Source organism: Palaemon carinicauda, chromosome 9, assembly GCF_036898095.1.
Source record: "Palaemon carinicauda isolate YSFRI2023 chromosome 9, ASM3689809v2, whole genome shotgun sequence".
Taxonomy (NCBI): domain Eukaryota; kingdom Metazoa; phylum Arthropoda; class Malacostraca; order Decapoda; family Palaemonidae; genus Palaemon; species Palaemon carinicauda.
This window is the reverse complement of record NC_090733.1, coordinates 153,809,771-153,823,045: the sequence shown is the minus strand read 5'-3', so window position 1 is coordinate 153,823,045 and position 13,275 is coordinate 153,809,771. Positions and strand designations below refer to the sequence as shown.

The following is a 13,275-nucleotide window of genomic DNA, read 5'->3' as shown; positions in this document are numbered from 1 at the left end:
GGCGAAAAGTCCTTCTTGTATACCTTTTCTGATAAAAACCTTCCAATTATACCAGAGAAAGATAAAAGCATGGAATGCTGAGGTTACAACCCTCGCGCGAGCACCTTTTGGGTGTCGTGTATAAAGCAAAGGCGCGTGAAATCCACTATTCACAGGTTGTCTTCCATTTAGTTAATTCCTTCGCCAAAGGGATGGGCCGATACAGAGGCCCTAGACACATCCCCATCGCCGCACCACCCACGCCACGACGCGAGCGCCATCTGAACAACATCCTTCTTTTTGGAATTCAAGTGTTGAATTGTTTCGTTGTGCTCTGTCTTTTTTTTTTTATCTATCGTGGATTTATTTTGTCATGTCCGAAGCTCCATCTTCACACATTCCAATGTTAAGTACCATAGTTTGTTTTGACAGTATTTTATTGTACCGGGCTTGTGTTTTATATCCAGTATAGTCTGTTTTATTATTTCCCGTCTGGCCTTTCATGGCGGCCATTGTTTGTTCACTTGTTTGGGAATTCATCTTTATCTGCCCGTTTAGTACTCTGTCACTTAGGTTCTTGGTTAAGTCCCTGGCCTTATGCCTTTAGAACCGTTATTATTATTTTTTTTTTTTTTTTTTGTGTATTTATGCTCATGGTACTTTTTGCTAGTAAGTCCAGCCTACGATCGAGATAGCGATTTAGCTTTGTTTTTGTTTAGTAACCGCCCGAGGCGTTAGTCACTCGACTGTGCTATTTATTTTAAGTTTTAACGGATGCTATTCTTCGATCGTAGTGTTATATGGATGTACATTTTTATTTTATACGTTTATAATAGTGTTTTGTGATTTTTAGTCCTGTTTTTGTGTCCAAGAGAGCGAGAGATTGGGGTCCCCGTTTTCTGTTCGCAGTCACGAGTTACCCCTTTCTCTCGTTTTCTTTCTTAGCTCCAGTGGGGGAGCGGATTTCCCGTTTTCCGTTTTGTGCGTTCAGCGGGTTCTCCCTCCCTCACCTCTCCCCCTCTGGGTGGATGATAACTTACGAGTTATTTATTTTTCGTGACTTTTCAATTGTTAGCGTTATTTTGGTCCGTGTTTCGTCCTCTCCCCATTACGGCTCGGGAGTAGTTATGAACGTTTTCCACTCCGCCTTGAGTTATACTCCGCCACGAGGGATTCTCAATAACTTTCGTTCTATTGTTATATTTATATTGTTTACTACATGGGACGGGCTTCATATTGTTTAGATACGACCCTCCGGTGGCCCTTACTTCGGTCTCAGGCCACGGCCATATCCACAATAGCCTTTGTTATTACAACTGTGTTGTTATTCACAATAATTATTCAGGACCTTTCTTCTCCCTCCGGCCTCACCGGAGATCGTAATACGCTTTACTATAATCTAAGCTTTAGTCTTTAGCTACGACTTAGCTTTTTATCTTTCACAATTGAATTATTAGCCACAATTGAATTATTCAGGGCATCTCATTATCCTCCGGCGTCACCGGAGGTCGCCCAAACACTTAACACTTAAAGTTGCCTTAGCTAATTAGCTAAGGCTCCTTTATTCAGGGCATTTCATTACGGTCCGGCCTCACCGGAGCTCCGGCTTCACCGGAGGTCGCCCATACACTTCACACTTATATTTGCCTTGCCTTTAGCTAAGGCTGGTGTTTGTATTTATTTTAAGGGCATGTCACTGCTTCCCCGACCCTTGGAGGTCGGCGGATTACTTTAAGCTTATTATCCTTATGTCATTAACAGACATTGGGTGCATTACAAATATACAGACAATTGAATTTTAAAGTGCCAACAATGGTATAGGGCAGTATCAACTTAAAGTTAATAGTTAGTTGTTTGGTCAATGCAATATGGGTGCTTAGGTAATTCAGTGAGTGCCAGAACTCTAAAATAATAGGTTTTTATCCCTTATCAGAGTTTCAAGCATCACCAGACTCATGTCTCCTTTCTTTTACAGAAGGCCCGTTGTACTGCTGAAGGATGCTCTGCCTCGTTCAGCGACCCCGTTGGGCATGACCTCTGCCGGTCTCATGCTCACTGCTCCATTCCCTTTATCCAGGAACCGGGACAGGCCCAATACCCAGTGTGGTTCCCGGATTTGTGCTCGTTCTGTTACGAGTTGTCGTCAGTTCTGCTGAATGATGATGTAAGTGGGTTTTCCCTTTGTTCCTTATTTCTCGTTGGCAGACACTAATATAGACATGAATAGGATATACACAGTATATTTAGGAGGGCAAACCCCCTCCTCCATCACTAATCACTGCAAATCTTACAGGCCGATGATGTCTCACTTCGGTCAGCAAGGGCTACTCTTCGGCCGTGGGTGTCGGGCTTTGGCAGGAATGCCCCGTCTGGCGCACCCTATCTCCTCGATGGGGATATGGCCTCCCGTCTCTTCCCAGGCTCGACTACTGCTGCAGTCTCTCCTGACCTTGCTGCCCCTTTAATTGAAGAAGTCAGGGCTACCATTTCCGTGGAGGACGAAACCCTCGTACCGATGGACATGGCTGGTCTGGATATAGACGTAGAACCCAGGGACGAGCAGGTAAGTGGTGCCGAGTTGGTGGAAACCCTTTTCTCTCCTACTCCCTCTTCTACCTCTTCCTTTCTAGGTTTTGATAACTCTAAGGCTTCTCCTCGGGATCCCTCTGCCTCCGTACGACCCAAGGTGAAGCCACTTCGAACTTATAAGACTTCAGCTTTGCCAATATCAACGTCACCGGTCCCCGGACCCTCGACAGCTGCTGATATTCATATTGCTCCTCGTAAAACCACTACTCCTAAGAAGTCTAAGTCTACCAAATCCAAGAAAAAACCAACGGGTGACTTTCAGGTACCCTGGGCTGATCTCCTCCCCATCCAACTGATCAAAGGATTGGTCAGGGATCAAGTTCAACATCACTGGTGCAATAACAGAGATTAAGGATATGATGGCTACTCTGATCCGCGCCGGAACTCAGTTCCCTCCCCCTTCTGCCCCAGACGCATCGAAGCTGCCGCCCTTCGATAAAAACAATCCTTGGCGGTTTGCTTTGCATGCTCCATTCGTAGATGGCTCCCTAACTCTGGAGGGCATGGGCACCCGCCCTCTAGAGGACCTGGAGTTCTATCCCCCGGGCCTAGCATTCCCGTTCAATGGTTTTGTACGGTTAAAGGAACATGCATTGGTCCGTATGGACAAGGTACCGAAGGAAACGGTCATATTTCCAAAAGAGCAGGCCCAGGCTATCTGGGCCAGAACACTATCAGAGTGGGGGTGTATTAACTCTAAGCTCACCCCTCACAAGGGTTCCTACACTATTTTTACGACAGCGGCCTCCATCTCTTTGCCGCTCATAGACAAAGTCACAGAGCTGACTATACAGGCCATCAAAGAAGGCTCTTCCATGCCGGCTCTCAAGGAGACGGACCCCACCTCTTTGCTTATTCCGGGTTCCTCGGCAACCTGGGATGCTGCGGCCTCTACCTTCACGGTGGGGAAACTAGACCCGGACTGTGCCTCTACTCTTTTCTCTGAGAAGCTTCCCAGATTAATAGAGAGTCTTCTCAAAACTGAGTTCGAGACCCGTACTAGACTTGCTAGGTCCCTCCGATCCATCACCTCCATGGAGTCCCTTGCATCTCTTTACCCAGAGGAAACGCTGTTCAGAGTCGCCACAAAGAACCAGCTGCTATCCTACCAAATAGATCTCCATGACTTCTGGTCAGCACGGGTTAGTTGCAGGAAGTTCGTTCTGTCGGAGGCCACCATCAGGCATGAACCGAACAGACTGATAGCTTCCTCCTGCTGGGGTAAGACCCTCTTCCCTCAGACCGAGGTGGATAAGGTTCTTCAGGACGCAGCGAGGGCAAACCAGAATTTGCAGGTAAGGTGGGGTCTCTCAGCCAAAAAGAGGTTCGAACCCCAGAGACACACATTCTTCAAGAAGAAGCTGAGGTTTAGTCCTTACAAAGCGGCCCGGGGTACCTCGTCCCCACAGCCTTCCGCGGCCTCGACTTCTCGACAACAGGCGCCTCCTCAGCAGGTAGTCTACCTCGCTGCTCCCCCTGGTACACAGCCCAACCCCTCTTGGATGCCCTCACCTGCATACAACCCTGCCTACGAACCCTCCGGTTCCTTTCGTGGATACCAAAGAGGGAGTTCCAGAGGTAGAGGACAGTTCCGCCAACGCGGCGGGCCCAGAGCAAGGGGTTCCCGTGGAGGGAGGGGCCCTAAGTTCACTCCCTCCCAATGATGTGATGCCGGTAGGAGGGAGACTTTATCACTTCCGGGATCATTGGACCTTCAGTCCATGGGCTCACAGCATAATATCAAGGGGCTTGGGTTGGAAATGGTCACAGGGATCCCCTCCTCCACCGGTGACCTTCTTCCAGAGACCCACTCTCATCCTGGAAGAGTACACTGCGGAGTTACTCGAGAAGAGAGCAATCAAGCGGGTTCGATCCCTGAAGTTCCAAGGCCGCCTGTTTACAGTCCCGAAGAAAGACTCGTCGGCGTTGAGGGTAGTTCTGGACTTGTCGAAGCTCAACTCTTACATCCTTTGCGACAAGTTCCGTATGCTGACTATCTCACAGGTACGGACCTTACTTCCCCGTGGGGCCGTCACCACCTCTATCGATCTTACCGACGCCTATTATGTCCCAGTAGCTCGAAACTTCTCTCCTTATCTAGGCTTCCGTCTCGGCAAGAGAGCCTTCGCATTCAAAGTCATGCCCTTCGGTCTCAGCATTGCCCCAAGGGTATTCACGAAACTGGGGGAGACGGTGCTCGAGCAACTCAGACACCAAGGGATACAAATCGTCGCCTATCTGGACGATTGGCTCATTTGGGCCCAGTCGCACCAGGAATGCAAAAGAGCTACGTCGAAGGTACTCCATTTTCTCGCCAAACTGGGCTTCCAAGTCAACCTCCGGAAGTCCCGCCTACAACCATCAAGCCTCTTCGAATGGTTAGGCATCCGTTGGGACCTCTCAAAGCACAAGCTCTCCCTTCCTCCCAAGAAGGTGAGGGAGATAGCTTCCAAGGTCAGGAACTTTCTCAAACACAAACAGGTGTCCAGAAGAGCTTTAGAACGAGTCCTCGGCCTACTCCAGTTTGCCTCACTGACCGATCTCCTATTAAAAGCCAAACTCAAAGACATCAATCGAGTTTGGAGAAAGAGGGCATCAATACCTTTAAGAGACAAGACCTCGAAGATCCCCTCTGTCTTGAAAATGAGACTACAACCATGGTCCGATCGGAGGAACCTCTCCAAGTCGGTTCCTCTACAGTTCCCCTCTCCACAAGTGACAATTCATACCGACGCGTCTCTGAGTGGTTGGGGGGGTTACTCCCAACATCAGATGTGTCAGGGCTCTTGGTCACCCGCCATGAGACAGTTCCATATCAATGTTCTCGAAGCCATGGCGGTGTTCTTGACCCTGAAGAGAATCTCCCCTCCGAAGTCGACCCACATCAGAGTAGTCTCAGACAGCACGGCCGTAGTCCACTGCCTCAACAGAGGGGGGTCCAAATCACCCAACCTGAATCAGATCCTGGTCACTATCTTCACCTTGGCAGCCGACAAAGACTGGTTCCTGTCAGCAACTCACCTAGCAGGAGTCCAGAATGTGATAGCAGACGCATTATCCAGGACGAGCCCACTGGAATCGGAATGGTCCCTGGACATGCACTCCTTCCGGTGGATACTCAGGCTGGTTCCAGGTCTCCAGGTAGATCTATTCGCGACCCGACTCAATCACAAACTCCCGTGTTATGTGACACCGAACCTGGACCCTCAGGCTTATGCCATGGACGCATTAACCCTGGATTGGAACCATTGGCAGAAGATCTTCTTATTCCCTCCAGTGAATCTTCTACTGAAAGTCTTGCACAAACTCCGCTCCTTCAACGGGGTAGTAGCTTTAGTGGCACCTCACTGGCCAAAGAGCAGTTGGTTTCCTCTCCTCCTCGAGTTGAAACTCCGTCCCTTCCGGATCCCATTCCCCAAACTGACCCAGGTGGTCCAAACACGGACTGTGTCAGATTCCTCAAGGATAGCCAAAACCCTAACTTTGTGGATTTCATGAAGTTTGCGGCACGTATGGACGCAAACATCGACCCAGATAATGTCCTCTTTATAGAATCAGACAAAAGGGACTCAACGATTCGCCAATATGATTCGGCGGTTAAGAAACTAGCGGATTTCTTAAGGACTTCAGACCATTCGGTTATGACTCCTAATTTAGCCATCTCCTTCTTTAGGTCCATTTTTGACAAAGGCCTAGCAGCTAGCACTATAACCACCATTAAGTCAGCTCTGAGGAAAGTCTTCCTGGTTGGGTTTAACATTAACCTGGCGGAGTCTTATTTCTCATCTATTCCAAAAGCATGTGCTAGGCTTCGACCTTCGGTCCGTCCTCAAAAGGTCTCTTGGTCTCTAAATGATGTCCTCAAACTGGCCTCCGACACGGACAACGAATCCTGCTCTTATATCACTCTTCTTAGGAAGACTTTATTTCTAACAGCTTTGGCCTCGGGTTCCAGAATCTCAGAACTAGCAGCTCTCTCACGAAACTCAGAGAACATGGATTTCCTCCCTTCAGGTGAGGTACTTCTTTCACCAGACAGGGCGTTCCTAGCTAAGAACGAGGACCCCCAAAATAGGTGGTCCCCTTGGAAGATTATTCCTCTTCTCCAAGATACTTCTCTATGTCCGGTCACCACTCTCAGGGCATTTTTAGCCAGGACTGCTACCCGATCGTCTGGCCCCTTGTTTATCAAAGAACAAGGAGGTACCATTTCCATACGTGGCATTAGGCAACAGATCCTATACTTCATTAAACAAGCCAATCCGGGATCATTTCCCCATGCTCATGATATCCGATCGATAGCTACCTCCATCAACTATTTCCAGAATATGGACTTTGATAACCTTAAGAAGTACACGGGTTGGAAATCTCCTATGGTCTTCAAACGCCACTATCTAAAGAACTTACAGGCTCTTAAATATTCAACGGTTGCAGCTGGGAGCCTTATCTCTCCCCATTGATCTTTTGTTCTTCCTTTCATCCATCTCTTCTCTTCTCCCTCCTACCCGCCACTCGCACCACGACGCCGCTTCCTTGGTGGTTCGTTAGCCCTAAGTGTATTACATATTAGGTTAATATGATTGTAACTATTATTGTTTTCCCTTGTTATTAAGTTGGGATATTCTTAGCCATGTCAGTTTTGTTGCATGTTTTCCTCTGATACTCAGAGGTTTCCTTGTTATAATGTTTGTTTATCCTTACTCTCACTATGCCCTGTGGCTAGTTTATATTTTATGCCTACTTACCTGAATTATATATGATTTTCTTTACATGGTGTGTTTCTCTCCCCTTATTAAATTAGTAGTTATTGTTGGGCTTGGAAGGCATTCTCTGGTACATTTTCGCCCGGCGCCACAGGTTCGACCCAGAAAAGGGATTTTGACGAAGGAAAAATCTATTTCTGGGGAGAGACCTGTGGCGCCCGGCGAAACCCTTCCCCTTATTTTACACGATCCCACCCTTTCCTTTCCAAGCCATCATGGGCAATACAGAAGGATGTTGTTCAGATGGCGCTCGCGTCGTGGCGTGGGTGGTGCGGCGATGGGGATGTGTCTAGGGCCTCTGTATCGGCCCATCCCTTTGGCGAAGGAATTAACTAAATGGAAGACAACCTGTGAATAGTGGATTTCACGCGCCTTTGCTTTATACACGACACCCAAAAGGTGCTCGCGCGAGGGTTGTAACCTCAGCATTCCATGCTTTTATCTTTCTCTGGTATAATTGGAAGGTTTTTATCAGAAAAGGTATACAAGAAGGACTTTTCGCCGGGCGCCACAGGTCTCTCCCCAGAAATAGATTTTTCCTTCGTCAAAATCCCTTTTCACCTTTCAAGTAAAAAATTCAAATTTCATCTCTTGTACAATATTGCCCAAAATTCCAAATCACTTCATTTTAAGTTTTTACAAAATCAATACTACTTATGTATTCCGCTCTTTATTTGAACCTGTATCAAAGTTAAACATTCCTCCCACCAACCAAAAGCAGCATATTACATGTTCATGAAACTCCTACCTCATGGATAAGCTCCATAAAATTTAGAAGTCAAAATCTTCCTAGTTGCACACAACTCCAAGTGATGCTTGCAGCTGTTTAAACTCAAAAGCCAACTTGAAGATAGTTTATTTTCGGAATTATTGATTACATCAAACTTTAAAACCCTTGTGCTTTAAAATATCTTAAGAGGATATGCTACAGCCAGACCTCAAAAAACATATTTATGTACCTATTATAAAGTGAAGAGTTTATACATGGGCAGTAAAGCCCGTGTTAGGATAGGAAATTAAGTGAGCGAGTGGTTTCCATTGAGTGGGGTCAAGACAGGTGTGCTGTCGCCATGGTTGTTCAATTTATTTCTTGATATGAGTTGCGAGAGGTGAATTCTTGAGGATTGAAACAGACACAGTGTGATAAGAGGGAGGTGAATCAGTTTAGTGAGAGTGTGGAAGGGCGAGAGATTAGGAAGTTGTGTTAATGTAGGTAAGATTAAGGTCATGAGACAAGAATGAAGGGTGATGCTAGGATTAATGTCATGTTGAATGGAGAGTTACTTGAGGACGTAGATCAGTTAAAATACTGTCCTTTGAGTTTGTTGTTGCTACAAATGGTGGAGTGGAAGCAGCTCTATGTCAGAGTGAATGAAGGATGTAAGGTGTTGGGGGTAGTGAAGGGAGTGGCAAAGAATAAAGGTTAGGAATGAATGTAAATTGTTGTTTACGATGAAGCGATTGTACCAATTCTGATATATGGACCGGAGTTGCTGGGAAAGAAATGAGACAATTTAATGTCTTCGAGATGCAGTGTCCGAGGAGTATGACTTTTGCATCTCAAAATTTTAGATAAGATTAGGAATGAAGTAGGGAGGGTGAGAACAGGTGTAAGGATAGTATTAGTAGCTTGCGTGGATATGAATGTATTGAAGTAGCTTGGCCAAGTAGAGAGAATGGAAAATGGCTGTGATGAAGGTAATGAATGCATGAGTTGAAGGGAGAAGTACTAGAGGAAGGCCAAGGACTGAGTGGATTGATGGAGTGAAGAAAGCTCTAAGTGATAGGAGGATAGATATGAGAGGCAAAGCATGTGCTAGAAATAAGAATAAATGGCGAGCTATTGCAACGCGTTCCGATAAGCCCTGCTGCTTCCTCCAGTCACCTTGGTGGCCTCTGAGGTTGCAGCAGTAGGGGATTAAGCATACTAGGCTTCATTTGTGGTAGATGGGTGGGCTGTGGCAGCCTAGCAGTACCAATCAAAATATGGCTGAACCCCTCGTCAGGCTGGGTGGAGCGAAGAGAAGATAAGTCCCCTTTAGTTCTTTTTCTTTTTATGTCAGCTACCCCACAGTACTGTACAAGGAAAAGTGCCTAGGTAGATACAGTATTTAGATTTTTGAGGAAAGTGCCTTGGTGGATACAGATTATAAAATGGACCATTGAATGGGACCAGCGCTCTTGGCACATATAGTAATCAGTAGTGTTTCATTGAAGGCACTTTATAAAATTTCCATTCAGAAAGGATTGCACAGTAATTACCATTATTAATTGGCAGGGACTGTTTATTATTGATGTTAATAATCAAAATAAATGTATCCGGAGGTAATATCTTCATATTCATTCAAGGTACAGTATTTAATACTATTATTATTATTATAATTATTATTTCTGGGTCGACCTGTGACGGCCGGCGAAAAAGTCCTTCTTTGTACTTTTTCTGATATAAGTCTTCCAAATATACCAGAGAAAATTAAAAGCATGGAATGCAGAGGTTACAACCCTCGCGCGAGCACCTTGTTGGTGTCGTATATCTAACAAGGGCTTTTGTAAAACACTATTCACAGGCTGTCTTCCATTTAGATAATCCCTTCATCAAAGGGGGAGGGCCATGACAGGCCCTAGAGGATACAGTTGGGTTACCCCACCGACACCTACCACTCGCGCTCACCAGGTACATCCTTCTGATTTGGAACTTGCATACAAGTTGAGTTTTTTGGGCACAGTGTTTTTTCGAAGAGTTTCTCGTTATTTCAACACGACTGACGTTGCTACTTCACCCTTACCAATGTTAAGTACCATAGTTTGTTTTGGCAGCTTTTGACAGTACCGTCCATTTGTTCTGTTTCCAATATGGTGGTTTTTAGTTTTGGAAGCGATTCTCCTGCCGAGGTATCGGCAGCCATTTTGGGTTATGTTCGCTTCGGTAAATATTCTAGTTATTTTTGCCCATCTGGTACTCCGTCATCTAGGTTATATCACTTACGTTTTATGGCCTTTTTGTTTTATCATTAATTTTTTTAGTTTTTACTATGGTATTTATTCGCTTGCAAGTCCAATTTGGACCTACGAAGAATAGGGATTTAAAGAATAGCGAATTAAAGTTTAGCGATTTAGTCTGTTAGTTTGTACTCGCCTCAGAGGCTTCGATTTAGACTATATCCTTGTTTATTTGTTACATTGTCGTTATTCTTCGTTCTTGGTTATTACAATTACTAAGAAAAGCAATCAATTTTATTAATTTTCTAGTTTTATTGTGTGATGTTAGTTTTTTATTATGTAACCTTGAGAGCGAAAACAGAAACTGCTCGTTCCCTGTTCTACAGATATGAGTTATCCCTTCTCTCGTTTTCTTTGTCAACTCGAGCAAGAGAGGTGAATTTCCCGTTCTCCGTTTTTATACGATCACGAGTTATTCAGGCCTCCTCTTAGTATCAGAGTTGATGATAGTACATTTAATATTATAAACGTTTTTATTGATGTGGTTACTGTTAATATAGCTAACACTATTAATAGGTACGTTAGTGTACGAGTCATTAATTGGGGTCGTTTTATACAGACACCCTTAGCTCCGCCTTGAGTTATGCTTAGCTCCGCCTTGAGTTATGCTCCGCTGTAATGGATACTCATTGGGTGAGAACTAGTTAACGTACAGGAGTAGATTTTTGGAGTGCAACGGTGAAATCCGGCACTCTGACTCCGGCTGAAGCCTTTTACACACGAACCTTTGTCATGTTTGATCATAATTACACCGTTACGGCCGGCTTCACGGGAGATAACACAATCATTCATTGAGGTTAATGTTATCGTACCGGGGACGGTCACGATATCACGGTGACGGGCCTTTGCTACCGGATCTCCGGTACAAACAGAGATCAAGCAGACGGCCAGAACCGGAGTTAACAATGTGATACCGATGAAGACTTCACAGTTTCATTATTACGGTCCCTTTTTCATCGAATCTCCGGCTTCACTGGAGATAACACAAACATTCAGTATTAGAGAATGTTATCGTACCGCTGAGGATCACGTTTTCACGATGACGGACCTTTGTCACTAGTTCTCCGTTACAAACAGAGATCAATCAGACTATCAGAATCAGGGTATGAACCCTTTTTCATGAATAATCACAATATCGTTATTACGATCCTTTTCATCGAATCTCCAGCCTAACCGGATATCGTACAGGCGATCAGCATTGAGGTTAATATTAGTTTTCCTCTGGTGTTCACGTTGTCACTATGACGGACCTTTGTACCGGGGATTGTTACCGGAGCTCCGGTACAGACAAAGATCACTCAGACCACGGGTGGCCAATCTCTTGTTTTGCTGTAAAGGAAAGGATTTAACATGAATACAAAGTAAACTGTACTTACTTTAATGGCACTTTGAATTTGCGTTGGTAATATTCATTAGCTATTCTTGAAAGTCCTAATAAAAATATATGAACATAACTATGCCTATATTTAATTCTAACTATGTATAAATATGGATAAATATCCATACAACATCGTGTTCAAATAGAAATAAATTGATTATGCCTATATTTATGCATTTTCAATTCTAACTATGCCTAAATATGAATAAATATCCATACAACAGTGTTCAAATAGAAATAAATTGATTGTGCCTATATTTGTGCATATTCAATTCTAACTATACCTAGGCTAAATATGAATAAATATTCATACAACATAGCGTTCAAATAGAAATAAATTGATTATGCCTATATTTATGCATATTCAATTCTAACTATGCCTAAATATGAATAAATATCCATACAACAGTGTTCAAATAGAAATAAGTTTCCACTCAGTACTGGGAACCGAACGTTGGCCCCTTCTAATGAAGGGCCGGGTCGAGACCAACCATGCCATGAGAGGCTATCTACTGTTCCTTGAAACTCTGGTCAGTGAACAGATGAATCAATAGAATACTAATAGCCAGTAAATAATGTTAGACCCGGTTCTGAACGTCCGAGTCAGGGGTGGCCAACCTGTGGCGGATGCGCCAACAGTGTCACATTTCATGAATACAAGTGTCGAACTATACCCCAAAAGATAGTACATTAAATGACTTTTCTTTAAAATTGATTTTTATGAGTTATACAGCTGATCCCAGCCTGTGAATAGGATCACTAACCAAAGTTCAAGGAACATCCAGACTTATGTCCCCTTTCTGTTACAGAAGGTTCGCCTACATGGTTCCCGTCAGGATGATGATGAATCTCTCTGGCCTGCAAGAGAGGCTCTCCGCCCTTGGGTATCAAGGTTGGGAAGAAATGCTCCATCTAGAGGTCCCTATCTCCTCAGAGTGTCCTCTCTAAGGTTGGACGACGACCCCATGGACGGGCAGGTAGGTGGGGATGAGTTTTGAGCCTTCAGCTTTGCAATTATCTACGTCACCGACCTAGGACCCTTAATGGATCCTGATGTTCATGTTACCCTGCATAAACCGTGACTGCTAAAAGCAACACATTCTAGGGAAAACCAAGGGGCTATGACGGAGCTCAACAGTATGGTGGTGAGTCGGATCCGTTCAGGAACTCGGAAGTTTCCCCCTACAGCCCCAGGCATATCGAAGTAACCTCCTTCGATAAAAACAACGCATAGAGATTTGCCTTACATGTACCATATATAGATGGTACCATAAATCTGGATGGCATAGACATCCTCCCTCTGGGGGACCTAGATTTTACTCCCAGGTACTAGAATTCCCGTTCAACGGATTCGTTCGATTGAAAGAGATTGCCTTGGTTAGGTTAGACAAGGTACCGAAGGTAACAGTATTATTTCCTAAAGGGCAGGCCCGATCTGTCTGGACCAGGATGTCAGTCTGGGGGGTACGATAATTCCAAGATCTGCCCTTCCAATTCGACCTACACGTTTGATGGTCTGATCGGGTTAGTTGTGGGAATAAGTTCTGTCTGAGGCCTCTATCAGAC

At 44.9% G+C, this 13,275-nt stretch overlaps 1 long non-coding RNA gene across 1 annotated transcript in view; it reads right to left on the bottom strand.

Moving 5' to 3' along the window:
* Window positions 1-13,275, bottom strand: part of LOC137647301 (uncharacterized) — a 37,112-nt gene that overhangs the window by 10,730 nt on the left and 13,107 nt on the right. The window lies entirely within an intron of this gene.